This window comes from Astyanax mexicanus, chromosome 17 (genome assembly GCF_023375975.1).
Source record: "Astyanax mexicanus isolate ESR-SI-001 chromosome 17, AstMex3_surface, whole genome shotgun sequence".
Classification (NCBI taxonomy): Eukaryota; Metazoa; Chordata; class Actinopteri; order Characiformes; family Acestrorhamphidae; genus Astyanax; species Astyanax mexicanus.
The window spans coordinates 37276764-37291913 of record NC_064424.1 but is presented as its reverse complement, the minus strand read 5'-3'; the positions used below and the strand labels follow the sequence as shown (position 1 = coordinate 37291913).

The window sequence follows — 15150 nt, the reverse complement described above, 5'->3', positions numbered from 1 at the left end:
CAGTGTTTACAATCCCCACTCAGAAAGTTTTACTTTAACCATTAACAGTGTTACAGATGTATGTTCAGTGTTGGGAGTAACGGCGTTAAAACTAACGCTGTTACTAACGCCGTTACTTTTTTCCAGTAACGAGTAATCTAACTAACTACTCTGACTGTAACTATAACGCCGTTACCATTTCCGACACCCCGTTACTGCACGCTACTTTAGCCGCTTTTTTTTTTTTAACTTCGCTTTGCCCTGGTTAACCCCTCCTTTTTCCGGTGAACTTGAGCTTCTGGCTGCTGTGCCTGTGGTTTGGCATGGTGAAGTGAGGCACAATTGTGACGGTTTGCTGCTCTAATCAATTCAGTGATTGCCGTGGACAGGCCAAGTTCCGATGTAAGGACGTTAAGGTCTTTTTAGTTGCTGCTTTCTCTTTTAGAGTTTAAATTCTCTGCCAGAACCCGACCTGACCCGAGGACCGACCCGAAATCGGGCTCCTATTTTTATTTTATATAAAGCTCTGGTGTGATAATTACAATGTTACTAAGTAACCAATTATTATTGTTCACTAAAGCGAATGAAATACCGAAAACTGAAAGTGAAAAAAAATTGTGTTAACTGAATCTAATAAAAACGGTAATTAAAAGGAAAAAACTACCTCGAACTGTATTTTGTGTTCATAAAACTAACTAAAACGAACTGACATTACTGATAGAATACTCTCATTTTCGTGTTTAATTTATTTATAAGCGCTGTTGTACAGCGGAGTTGTACAGCGGGCGGTGATGTGCCGAGCGCGCGGCACCTCGTGGTCCGTTAGTTCTTGTGTAAAGCGCTCGCGCTAGCCGCAAAATACGACAGAAAACACTGAGAAACTGCAGAACTATGTATGGGATTACAATATGAGCGCAAGGCAGATGAAAGAGAAACAGGAGATACAGTATGTGAGAACATTTACCTGTGAGTAGCTCAGAAATCTCTCTTTCTCTCTCTCTCTCTTTCTCACGTTCATTAGATTGATCTCTCTGATAAGACATGTGAATAAACTAGCAAGCCCATCCTAAAAACAAATTAAAACTTACTGAACAGAAAAAAGTAAAACAAAATAAAATTAAACTATAATAAAAATGAAAAATGTAATCACGTAGCTCTGGGCGCACGTGAACGCCTCCGCGTTTGACTTGCAGCACTGTGTTTAACTGTTCTTAAAAATCATGTTAATTAAATAATAGTTCTATGCTTTTATGTTACAGTGTTAATAAACATAACTCTGATTATATTTCGCTCATTCAATCAGCCCGAAAACAGACAGTTTATGGGTCGGATCGGGTCGGGCTCATAATGACAGTTTATTAGGGGTGTCACGATTCTCTAAATCCTCGATTCGATTTCATTTTCGATTTGAGGGTCACGATTCGATTCGATTCTCGATTTTCTTGTTTTTTTTTCTTGTTATTATTTTATGCCTCATAAAATTTAAATAATATATTTATTATTATTATTATTATTATTATTATAAATATTATAAATATTATTATTATTATTTATTAAGATATATATGGTAATGCCATCTAGTGACTTTTTTTGGTAGCAACAGTGTGCACTATTAAAACAAGCAGTTTATCAGAGCTGTGTGTGGATGGCTGGTGAAACTGCTCACTTACATAAAGCTGCAGTTCTTCATCAAACCACTAGTCGGAGCTGCAGCAGCACAAGCCCCGCTCTCTTCACTCAGTCACTACTTCAGTACAGCCCAGCCACGGGCTACAGGGCTCAGCCAGTCCGTTTTTACTGTTTCTGTAAACAAATAAAGGTTTTAACCCCACTAACCGGATAATACAGCTCACTACAGTTCATCTTTCAGCCCAAGCAGCTAACAGCAGCAGGTTAGAACAGCCGACACGGAGGCACTGCTCGGATTACATTATAAACAGGTCAGTTAGCGCGCTGCTAACCTCAGGATGTTTATAACTACGGAGTTTAGTGGACACACCACGGCCGCCAGGTAAGTCTTTTAAAGGCTACTGAAGACTATTAAAGGCTATTAGAGGTTATTGAAAGCATTATTGGGGGGCAGAAATCAGTACAGGCTGGTCAGATAAGTGATGTGGTGAAACTGTGACTAGCGCTGTCACAGTGATGTTTATTAACGTCATTAAAACAGATTTTGTCAGGTATTGTCTTATAAATATTTACACATAACTTATATCTCTCCTGAAAAGCTTTTATTTTAGTCAGAAACTCGCTTGTGTTTACTTTATCTGAGAGAAAGATGTTTTTTTAATTCAATGGAAAGCAACAGGTGTAGTCAATTATAAGTTTAAGATTTTTAATCCACCTCACTGTGATCTATAGTCAGTGTTCTCAAGTCACACTGACACACGCATTTCAGCGAGTTCACACGCTCTCACCTGCGCGCGCCCAACCCCCGCCCCCCCTCCCCCCTTGGACAGATAAAAAACAGTGATCACACTCCCGCCGACACTCAAAACTTGAGAGCCCTGTCTATATTTCTATAAATCCGTTTTCAGTTTCTCCTCAGTGGTTGAAAGGCAGCTGTCTCTCACACAGCAGAACTGAGGGCGGGGCTGCGCTCATGCAGCGGCTCTCTATTTAAATGAATAGGATGCGCTGTGTTGGTGCCGCGCCATTTGCGTAGCGCGCTGCGCTATTTGCGTAGCGCGCGCGGGAGGGATCGTCGATCCTCATTTTGACTTCGATACTCGAGACCATGACCTCATTTCGATTCGATTTCGATAAAATATCGAGATCGTGACACCCCTACAGTTTATGGTTCGGGTTGGGTCGGGCTCGGGCAGAACGTGCACGGGCGGGGTGGGGTCGGATTTTTGGGCCCGATCTAAGCTCTATTCTCTTTTGGTGAAGCTGTTATATTAATACCATTTTAACGGTAATTAGATTGTTGTTTTTGTCCATTATTTTGTTTTGTTTATATGTACATATTTCCTTTGAGTGTGGCTTGGTTTGTTTAATTTCGTCCCCAGATGCATTTTTCCATTTTTTCCGTTTTTTTCAGTATTACACATTTTAGTAATTTTCTTTGGTTGTGTGAAGAATTTCGTTTTTTTTTTAAATTCGTTAGATTATATTTTTGTCAACATTTTGGGTTTATTTTCGTTTGTTATTTTTCAAATAATAATAGTAAACACATAACTGATTTCCTTTTTTTTGAGGGCGAATAATAAAAGTAATGCGATCGTTACTTTTACTGGTAACTAGTTACTTTTATAGTGGATTAATTCCGTTAGTAACTCAGTTACTTTTTTGGAGAAGTAAGGAGTAACTATAACTAATTACTTTTTCAAAGTAACGTGCCCAACACTGTGTATGTTCATGTTCTCTCTTTTCATCAAGAGAGAACATGAACATACACAGTGTTGGGCACGTTACTTTGAAAAAGTAATTAGTTATAGTTACTCCTTACTTCTCCAAAAAAGTAACTGGGGGGCCTAAACAAATACAAAAACTATATTCTATAATAAACTCTTACTACCGTAACTTTACCCTGATACGATGATTAAGGCTATCCAAAAATAGTACATGAACTTATACTGGAAACATGCTCTAATATTGTGCTTTTCTTGTATTTTTTCCTGTAAATATACACAAAAGAGTAGCACGGTTTGACAAGGTAACTCGACACAACACCGGATCTCCATATACGTAACATTTTTTAATTCAAATGAAGCAGCAGATGTAGTCAATCATAAGTTTAAGATTTTTAATTTTTAATAAATCTCACTGTAATCTATAGTTCTACAAATCCATATTCCATCATTTTCAGAGTGTGTGTGTGAGGCTTGTGTGTGTGTCGCAGCTTGCTGTTCCCTAATTGACTGAAAGCAGCGTGGCGGCTGGATTTATATGAATAAAGCAGAAATGTGCTGAACTTTTTCGCTGGAGGGCGGAGCTGCGCTCAATGCAGCAACAAAGAAGCACCATTAAATCAAAAACAGTTCTTTGGAATGCTGTCACATGATTCCTCACTTCTTGACTCTGAGGCTTAGTAGAGAGGGCTAATTTTAAATCTGCTGATCAGTAACTGCTGTAACACTAATATGTAACCTCTGTATGGTCTGGCCTTCAGGACTTAGAGAGTTAAAAAAACAGGTAAAAATGAGATGCAGCAATGTAAAGAAACTCTAAAATATACACAACCACTTAGGAAGCTTTATTTTGTGGCCAATAGTCAAGGCTTTATTTTCTTTACTCGTTTTGTTTCACCTTACACTTCTCTATTAGTTGCTTTTGACTTTTAGAGGAGATTGCTCTCTCTAAAGCCTTAGGTGCACTACAGGAGTTTTAAAAAGTGGTATCAAATTTAAATCAGACTGGGTATTTCACACCTTCCCACAGAGTTTTACAATTTTTTTTATTTGGAATAAAGAAAATAAATAAATAAATAAAAACTGTCCACCACATACTAAACGAGAAAAGATCATACACTAAACGATTCCAACCTGCTGCTCACCCGAACTGATTACAACCAAAACACACCCCTAACTTTACCTAAAAGAGTAAACATGAAGCACAAAAGCTAGCTGCTATCACTATTAGCGCCACAATGAATGCTTACCTAAAACTAAAGAAACAAGAAAAGTGGCTTTGGCTGAGAAACCTGTAACAATAACATGGTCTGTACAGATTGCGGGCACTGGATGTGAGGAGCACATTGAGATTAAGCTAGGTACAAGGCAAATGCTAGCTTCTTAGCTATTATTGCCATTCCACCTTAAATATTCAAGCAGTTTTGAACATGTGCTACCACAAGAATGAAGATGGCTAGGCCTGTCACAATAACAAAATTTTCAGGACGATATGTTGTCCCAGAAATGATTGCGATAAAGGATAATATTATCATTTTAAAGCGCCACTATAGAAAATGCCTTTTCCTGCTTCTGGGCTCCCAAAGGAGCTTTAAGACAATGTGCCACACTAATAATATACTAGCATAATACTATTACACCATTTTACAGTTAAACTAACTTCATATTATTAAGAGCAGACATTGGGCTCCCAATATAAAAATATTTTAAAATCATAAATAACTAAAACAAAGTACACCCACCCTGGGTTCTGAAAAACTGCACTAAATATTAAACAGACCCTTATTCAAAAAATAAAGTAACAACAAATAGATTAAAGTAACATTTACATTATTTATTTATTTTTAACTCTGAACACATGGGCACTTGCAGATTCCTTTTTCTGATCATATATGTTTAATAAGCTGTTTAGTTTTGAGAAAGTCCAATTAGCCTCGAATACATTCGCTAGCTAACACATCTCCTCACACACACACACTCTCTGCTGTGTGTGTGTACGCGTGCATGTGTGCATGTGTGTGGCGGCACAGTCACTGCTCACTCTCACTGCTGCATAAGCTCTGTCTGCACTACACTCAGTTCCTAACCGATAGATGTTGCTGTCTGACAGATTCGCTGAGAGCCGGCGAGAGAGCAGCGGGACTCGCTCTCTCATGTAAACTAATCCACGCAGAAACGAGGGTGTTATCGACATCGGCAAAAACGACCGCGATTAAAATGATAAATCGATAACATAGTTATCGCGACAGGCCTAGATGGCGCATAATTTAACGTTGAACTTAAAATAAGAATCTGCCTTTTAAGAATGTGACTACATCCTGTGTTTATGTTTTGTGTTTTATATATCACCAACATTTTCTAATACCGTTATCCTAAAAGAACTCTAAAAATATTGTGATATTGTTTTAGCGTCATACACCATCAGGGTACAATTTTAGCAGTTTGTAGTAAAAGCAAATTCTAACTTTTCTCTGTTTCTATTAAATATGAACTAAAGATACATTTATTTGATTCAATCCTGGATAAACAGAGTGCATGAAATCATGAAATGTTGCATCATTGATTTCTCTTACAATATTTTACAATAGATGTCTGTCATATCATATTGTATGCAATAACACTGCCATTCTTGAAATTATATTTTGTTATTCAATGTTTTGTCATATTGTCAAAAATATTGTTATCGCAAAATACCCTAAAATATTGTGATATTTTTTTAACGGCCATAACACCCACCCCTAGTGCTCGGCTTGTTGCTGACCAGTAACACTGCTAGATTACATTCTTGTGTTTAATATTCTCTTACTGTTCTTAACTATAGTCCTGAGGCCAAAAATCTGAGGCTCTACCCCTCACACACGAATTGACACACAACTTGATATACCAATTTTCCACCCTGTCTCACCACACATCTGCAGATTCAGCCAGACTGAGAATCTGGACTAAAAGTAGGTGGTGTATGATGGATTATATAAAAAAGCTTTAAGTTCTAAATCATAGTGAATAATGTGTCTTGCTGTCTGTCTTGCTAGCGTGGTAGTTAGGCTTTCTCAGGAAAATGTCATGAGATTTGCAGATCTGCTGGGAGTTACTGCTGCTCCTGAGTTTCATGTGGATGTGCTTGTGCTAACACCAGCCATGTGTTTAGCCTCAGGAAAGAGAACCTCATAAAAAACACAAGGGTTTCGCAGAATAACTACAACAAGCCCAGTTGTTAAAGAATTTATTCAAAACAATATTACAGAATATTTCAAGGGTTCTACACAGCCACAATTTTAAAACCTCAACTAAATAGCTGTAAAAAAAAAAAGGCTGCCTTAAAACAGTTCAAAGCTTTCAATAAAAACTACACAACACAGAATTATACAGTTAACACTGACAGACACACACAAATGTAGATTCATACTGGATTAAAACCACTTCACAATAAATAGTAGGGGTGTGACCGTACAGAAAATTCACGGTTCGGTTCACACCTCAGTATAAACCGCACAGTACAGTACGAGCGCCTAACCCTGTGTTAGCGATTATTATCATACCTGTCAGACTGTCTGTCAGACTGTGTATGTACATCATACTGGATTTTTAATACTACAAAACCACAGAAACACACTGCAGATTCATTCTGGATGAAAATCACAAATTATTATGGTAATGACTGATATTCCAGGGCCTCCCTAGGTAAGAGTATTTCAAATCCAGCAGGGCTTAAATGTTGCTTGGCGAACCGTGTTTAGCTGCATTTAGCGTAGTTGGGGGCTGGGTCAGAGCGAGGCCCGGAGTGGAAAATGCAGAATCCTGCTGAGATCTGCACTGCACACACCCCTCTGCGGCAGAACAGCAGAGATGGCATTTCCTTCATGGAGACGGGCCAGCATAAAATAACACTCTGAACAGACGAATTAACATCAGAGCACCAAGCCACAAGAACACCAGTCTGTTCAATCATCTCCACAGCACAGAACAGCAGAACCAGCCCAAAAATGCACGCTCAGAACATCGGTTATACCCTATTTAACTTTATCATCAAGAATTTTATCGTCATATCGACAATGTACTTCTTAATGACATTATCTGTGCTCAAATTTTATTACAAAGAGTGCAATTTGTCCTGTTTAATTGGATGAATTGCAGTATATTTTGAATGTAAGTCACTGTACTCAGCAAGGGGAAGTATTGGAATAGTGTTTTTTAGGAATGCCTCGTTACTGAAACATTGTGACAGCAACATGTATTAAAAAAAAAACCTACACACAGCAGATTGATATGGCATTTAATTCACTGCACAACTTCTACTATGAGAAACAGAAACTGAATATTCATACTGAATTAAAATCACAACACAGTTATTCTGGTGTCAGATTCTGTGAAACTGACACCAATAAACTAACAACCAATATTCTTCACTACAGATGTACTCTCTTCTGATTAACGCCACCATGTGGAGTAATGAAGCAGTAACTTTAGGAAGTCAAATCGAGAGGCATGTTTCAAATTAAAATATTGATATTTGATGGCATGTTCAGATAATGTAACCCAACAAATCTACACAATATATCACAATATCGATATCTTGTCCCACCCCTTCTATGCACATTACAGAGTCATACTGGATTAAATATATTTTTCACCACTAATACTGTCAGCCTGTAAACACTACAAACATTAATTTAACAGATTCATACTGGATTCAAATAATTCCACAAGAAACACTGTCAGACTAAAAACTACATACTGCAAACTACATTAAAATGACTTCAAAATTAGGAATGTAAAGACTGTACAAACTACACACATTGTATAGTCTTAAAACCCTTGCACAACTTACACAGCAAATTCATACTGGAATAAATTCAGTTCACAAGTATTACTGTCCGACTAAAAACTATAGACTGCAGATTCATTCTGGATTAAAATCACCAATTATACCTGTCCGAGGTACAAACAAATACTGGATTTGTCCAGAGTCTGAAACCATGCACACTGTAGATTTATACTGTTTTATTCAGAGTTTAAAACCATGAACACTATGGATTCAAACTGGCAAACCTGTGCGTAATCCCTCCAATTACAGCAACTTTCCCAAAAAAAGAAATCCGGCTCCAGTAGATCTACATATTAATTTATAACCAATTATAAGTAATAAATTATAATTTGCTTAATTAAAAGAGTTCAATAATCTGAAATGTAACAGTGAATGTAAGAGCAGTAATTCATTCTAATAAACAGAACCACGTACACTGCAGTGTCTTCCCTCTCTCTGGCTCCCATCTAACTTCCCATAAAGCCTTTATGTAACAGCTGATGACGACCCATATCCCATCTGTGTAATGCACTGATCATTCACAGATTAATCCAAATAAGCAGCTAAACAGTGTAGAGCCTGGCAGTCCAGCAATTCACTACACAGCAAAGAGCAGATGTTAGTGCAGGGTGGTAAAAGAAAGAATATTTCTGGGCATTATTAAGGTTGCTTTACAGTGGCGTGAAAAAGTATTTGCCCCCTACATATTTCTTTTGTTTTCCCTTTTTTTGTCATACTGATATATTTTATCAAACAAATTCCAATATCAGACAAAGATAACCAGAGTAAATATAAAAGGTCCACCAAAAAGAAATTTGGTCCACTCTTCTTTACAGAATTGTTTTGGAGGGTTTTCGAGCATAAATGTCTTGTTTAAGATCACATAATCTCAATCAGACTTTGACTAGGCCACTCCAAAACCTTCATTTAGTTTTTTTAAGCCATTCAGAGGTGGACTTGTTTGTGTGCTTTGGATCATTTTCCTGCTGCAGAACCCAAGTACACCTGAGCTTGAGGTCATGAAACGGTAGCCAGACATTCTCCTTTAGAGAATTCTGAATTCTCTGGTTCCATCTATTACAGCAAGTTGTGCAGACCCTGAAACAGCAAAGCAGCCCCAGACCATCACACTACCACCACCATGTTTTACGTTCAGTATGATGTTCTTTTTTTGAAATTATGTGTTAGTAGTTTTTTACGCTATATGTAACAGGACAAACACCTCCCAGAAAGTTTCACTTTTTGTCAGTTCAAAGAATATTTACCCAAAGTCCTGGAGATCATCAAGATGTTTGTTGGTAAATGTGAGATGGGCTGTTGGGTTCTTTTTGGTCAGCAGTGTTTTGCCTTGAAATTCTTCCATGGAGACCACTTTCGGCCAGTCTCTTTCTTATTATTGAATCATCAACACTGAACTTAATTGAAGCGAGTGAGATCAGAAGTTTTTTAAATGTTATTATGGGTTCTTTTGTAACCTCCTGGATGAGTGGTCCATGCCCTTTTGAAATATTTTCAGTCAGCCCGCCACTCCTGAAGGGGTTTACCAGTGTTCCATGTTTTCTCCATTTGTGAATAATAGCTCTCACAGTGGTTTCCTGGAGTTTCTCATATGTTCTTGAATTTCTCCAGATCAGGGCATAATGTGTTGCTTTTCCAGATGTTTTAGCTGCTTCATGTTGTCAGACAGGTTCTATTTAGATTAATTCTTGATTCTACAGGTCTGGCAGTAATCACGCCTGGTTGTGGTTAGTAGTAATCACAGTTCATTTATGGAGGGGAAAACACTTTTTCACAAAGGGCTAGTAAATATGTAAGTGCTTTTTATAATTACACAGTAGTCTCTGTCTGGTTCGGACTGAAGAAGAAGAAAAAAACAATGTTGTGCTAAAATTCACATTATGGGTACAACAGATTAAACTTGCGATTCATGTATCTACTGTATTTCTAGATTATAAACAGAAATAAAAGGAATCTGAGGGGAAACAGTTACTTTCAATCTGCTGCAGGACGCTCAAGCAATGGAATTCTGGAAAGCTGGTAAAATTCAACACATGGAAAGAAAACTCGTCAAACTGGTCGTCAAACCAGATGTATATTGATTTCTAAAACTCCAACTATTTGCTGTTTTCACAGATTACAAACATATAAATGAGAATTTCTTGCTTTTTTTGTTTTTAAAAGTTTGAAATGTTCTGGTTTGTTGAAGTTGCCAAAACTGTGCTGATCTCTAAACGTGTAAGCATCTAGCTTTTTAAAGCGCATTAAGCTGTTGATTTAGTTTATAAACGTATTACAGTTTGTTAAGCTTATTACAGAAGACGCTAAAAACTAGCTAATAGTAAATTTTCATTTTTAATGGCGTTTTATATGTTTATCTAGGTTAAAAAATACAATTAAAGAGACCAGAGCTTTGCTTACCTTAATCTTGCTTGATGTTCAACAGATTACAAAAAAATTGGTTTTACAGGATTTTTTTACAGAACGATAAAGCTTAATATTGAAAGTGCCTGACTTGGGTTTATGTAGGAAAAAACACTTTTTTATTACTGAAATTTTAAGATTTTACTGCAGTGTGTTAAAGCGTATTACTAAAGATACCAGAGCCATGCTGATCTCTAAAATATAACCCTTTCGCTCTGTTCACAGATTAAGTTACTGTCTTCACATATTACAAATGTTAGTGTTGATGTCCAACTGTTAGCTGTGTTTCCGTCTAAAATAGCTAATTATGTCTAGACAAAACATTTGAATTACTGTCAATTTCTTGCTTTTTACAACACTTTTAACTGTATAAGAGTAGTACTAAAGATGCCAGAGATGTGCTGAGCCCTAAACCCCAACTTTATTGCTGCATTTTCTTCTTGGTTTGAATTCTCCGTTCCACCTTAAATGCTCCAGCAGTTTCAGGCTACAGCCAGTCAAGGCGTCCGAATGGAACTGCGGTAGCATTTAAGGTGGAACGAAGAGTTCGAACTCGACCGCTCGACACTGCAAACACAAACAGGCTCATAAAGAAGTTGATGTGAGGATCAGCAGGAGTGTGATAAGGCTAAAATCACAAACTTACCTCTTCAGTTAGCAGTAGCTTTACCAACAACACAGTCCCAACCCGCGCAGAAAGCCCAGCATCCCCGGCTCGGTCTCAGCGAAATAAAGTGCAAAACCTGCTCAGGTTTCGGTGAATCAGCAACAGGTCTGAGACTGAACCCCCGAAAAAAGTCTCCGAGTCAAATCCACGGCTCTCCCCCGCTGCGTTTAACCTCTAGTTTCTCCAGTTAAAACACAGAAAGCAGTCGAAAGTGCTGGGCTAACTGGGTGAGCATTTCAGCTAAAAGGTGTTGGTTGCCTTTCTTTTCTCTCTCAGGGAGAGGGAGTAACTACTAGCAATGTCCGACTCCTCAGCGAATCGACTCTTTTGAATCAGTAATTCATGATCGAGCCGATTCAAAAGTGTTTTTTAAATTTTAAATTCTTTTTTATACGGAATATTTTTTATTGCACGTTAACAAACGCTGAAATCTACAGTTATTTATGTTTTATCAATATAAAGTGCCTTTTGTTCGTTAATTAAACTTTATACACACACTGTGTTTTCTGAATAATACTTAAAATGTAAACGCATAAACAACAGAATGTCAAGGAGAAATTATCTGCTCTAATTCTCTGATGCTCTTCTGGACAACTAATTAATATGTAAAACTAATTCAAAAGCGCAGATGAACTTTTAATTCATGACTAAGAGATCTTACCTTCACAGGATATCACAAAAACAGAGGGATAAAAAGGGGAGTATTATTGATTTAAAAAAAAATCAGTTGGTCTTATTCATGATTAAGAAATTCATTTACAACTTTTCAAAATTGTTTTAATTGTATTTTTCATGCAAAAGTTATTTTACCCATCTGCTCTTTGGGTTCATTATGATAACTATTGTTTTTTTGTTTGTTTGTTTGTTTTGACGATTTTTTGTTTTGATGAACAATAATATTTTCATATTAAGACAATTTTTGCAACTTATTTTAACTTATTTGATAATACAGAAGAATAAAAAAGAGAAATGACTAATTTCTCATAAAATCGAATGCCTATTTAACAATAGTAAAACACAAAAACTTATTTAAAAAGAGCAGTTTTTGAGTTTTTGAGTGATCCAGTGGATTTTGAGCCGAGGATCTCTGGTTCAGGTCTAAGATCATGCTACTCGCCTGCAGCGGCCGGAGTCAGACAGAGATCAGCTGACCGTGCTTTCTCTTGGTGGGTAGATGGAGCTCTGTCTGTGATACTGGTCAGCACAGGCTTCTGTTAGATTGTTGATATATCAGAGCTGGAGATCCAGCACTTTCACTCTGCCCTTTACCCTTGTACTGTAAGCCAGAAAGAAGGTCACCTCATGACACAGGCATAAAAACATGCTGACAAATATGTTACATGAACTAAAAAAAGTGAAATGTGTGAATGGGTGAATAACAAAAATTAAAAATATTTATAATGAGTTTAGACTTTTTTATTGTGTTTTATTTTAGTCATTATCTCTTTGTCCAAACAAACAACTTAACATGACAACAATGAATATTGACTAAATGGCTGATGTGTTGAACAGGTTTATTTATATCATCTATATATTATTGATAAATCATAATTACATTACCCTATGATGTAATTGCCCTGAGATTTGTATTAATAAAATCAAATACACTGAAGTGAATCGACCTGAGTTGAAAAAAGGAATCAGTTAATCCAGCGTTCAACTCACTGAACCCGACAGCTAGAAAGAATCGGTTCGGCTAACTGATTCGGACTCTGCATTTTTTCCTACGGTACAAGCCGTCACTCAGGCAACCTGAGGCGCGCGCTGCCTTTGTCCCGCCCTTATTCGCGCCTCCTGCGCTGGGATTGGCTGCTAGTCTCTGGTAGTCATAAATAGCCCATCGAATAGATGCTAACGAGTATGAAATATGAGCCAATCCTGAGTCAGAAGATGATGCGGGCTTTAGCCAATCACAGTGAGGAGGCGGGCTTTTACTGGTGCTAAAATGGGCTTTTTTTTGTTAAAATAATCCTAATTCATTTCCATGGGATTTATTTAAATATCTAAATCAGAATTAGATTAATCAGAAGAAAGTTTACCTTATTTCTTTAAACTAGATCAATTTTAATTTTAATGTTAATTAAGTTAAGGGTAATCTTACTAAATAATACATAATATTAGAAAATATAATGATAGATTTTATCAGATATGTTTCACATTAATAAAGTCACCAGAGTCACTGGTTGTGTGAATTTAGATCGGGCCCCAAAAAATCCAGCCTTACCCCACCTTACCCCAACCAAGCCTAACCTTGTCATTATGAGCCCAAGCTCAATTTAAACCCAAACATTTTTAGTAAGTAGAGCACTAAAAATTAGCTTTTAAACTACAATTCTAAGTTGTTTGAATTAGTGAAATCTGTTCAGAATTATAATAATGAACAGTGCAGCACGGAAGACACATAGGTCTGAGCTAGTCTTCACCCTCCTGTTGGAGGCATGGCTCGGGCAGAGAATCGACATTCTAATGTGAATGTGGCCTATAGATTTATAGGTTTGTGTGCACACATGGCTGTAAAAGCATCAATGCTGGGTAAAAAAAAACAGATCTGTGTGTTTACACAACACCATCTGAAAATATCAGATCTGAGCAGATTTCTTGCATTCACCCCTCTGATTTGAAGTAGGAGAGTTTCTATTATTGGACAGAAGCCAGACTGAGTGAATGAAGGCTGAGCTGAGGTTCTGGTAGAGAGTGAATTTTCTTCTGAAGCAGAAGGCTGGCATGATGAGTATGACTAACAGAGGAAAATTTGAGTTCCTGGCCACAAATAGAAGGGTAGAGAGAGGATTTAAATGTCACACTGGGCCTGCTCTCTCTCTTTTTCCCTCTCTCTCTCAGCAGAATGAGAGCTATTTTAGGACGACCGCAGCATTTTTGTTTTCAGCCCCACAGCACTGGAAAAGGCTGAGGAGGAAACAAATCAGGACAAAGTAAAAATACAACATAAAACACACAAGATCTAATCAGGTAGACAAGATCCAATTAAGGACCAATTATCAGCCTGCTAATGTGAAGATAGTCTTAGATTTGTTTGTTTACACAGTTCATACATTTAATTTGTGTTTACACCAACTTAAAAACAACAGATCTGGGTTAAACTTAAAAATACGTACATACAACCTGAAATACATGAAATCTAATCAGGAGAATGAGACAGAATCTAGGACCACTTATAATAACTCAAATCCAATATAAAAATATGTGTTAAATTAAGTAAAAACTTTTTTTTTAATTTAAAAAATCACATTAAAAACAACCATTCTCATATTAAAAATGCAACTTTAAACATTAGACATGAGATTTGATCAGGAGGATGAGATCTGATCAGGGGTACAAGGCATGGGTTTCCCCAAAAGCTTCTTTTTAACACAAAGATGATTCTTATATGTTTAAGTGAGCATTCCATCATGGCCACACTTGAACAAATTATTCAATCAGGTCTTAACTTTACATAATTAGATATGACTCAGGTGTCTATGTTAATTGAGGAGGATGTATGATCACATGTGTTTGTCTTTTGTTGAGGAAAAGCTCTGTAGAAAAAATAAAAACATACATTTAGTCTAATAGATAATTATGCTCCATTACAAAAATGAACTTTGTGTTTTGTAACATGAAAAATATTAAAAAAAGGTTAAGTCATCAGAGTGACTTCTGTAAAGGATAGGAAATTCTGGACAAAGTCTACTGTAGTTCTCACAAATATCAATTCTTTAAAATAACTGAGAATCAAACATCTATGCATAGTGATCTTTTTTTGGTTCAAAAAGGTTTGGTTCAGCTCTGCCCACAACATTTATACTGGAGTAAGGTCAGGACCTTTGACCTTTTACCCCATACCAAAACTTTTAAGATATTCTTCTTTTGTCTATTCTTTGGTAGAACCACTTGTGTGCTCACAGTCATTGTCTTGCTGCATGAAA

The 15150-nt window shown here is 37.0% G+C and overlaps 1 protein-coding gene across 6 annotated transcripts in view; it reads right to left on the bottom strand.

Moving 5' to 3' along the window:
* The window catches only part of ptpn13 (protein tyrosine phosphatase non-receptor type 13), a 201575-nt gene extending 190057 nt beyond the window's left edge, over window positions 1-11518 (bottom strand). For 5 of the 6 annotated variants that reach the window (XM_049466081.1, XM_049466082.1, XM_049466084.1 and 2 more), the window contains exon 1: window positions 11204-11517. The gene's annotated coding sequence lies outside the window, so the exon portion shown is untranslated. Of the gene's footprint in view, window positions 1-11203 lie in introns of all 6 variants that reach the window. The other variant, XM_049466083.1, reaches the window with a different exon arrangement.
* Between the last annotated feature and the right edge of the window lie 3632 nt (window positions 11519-15150).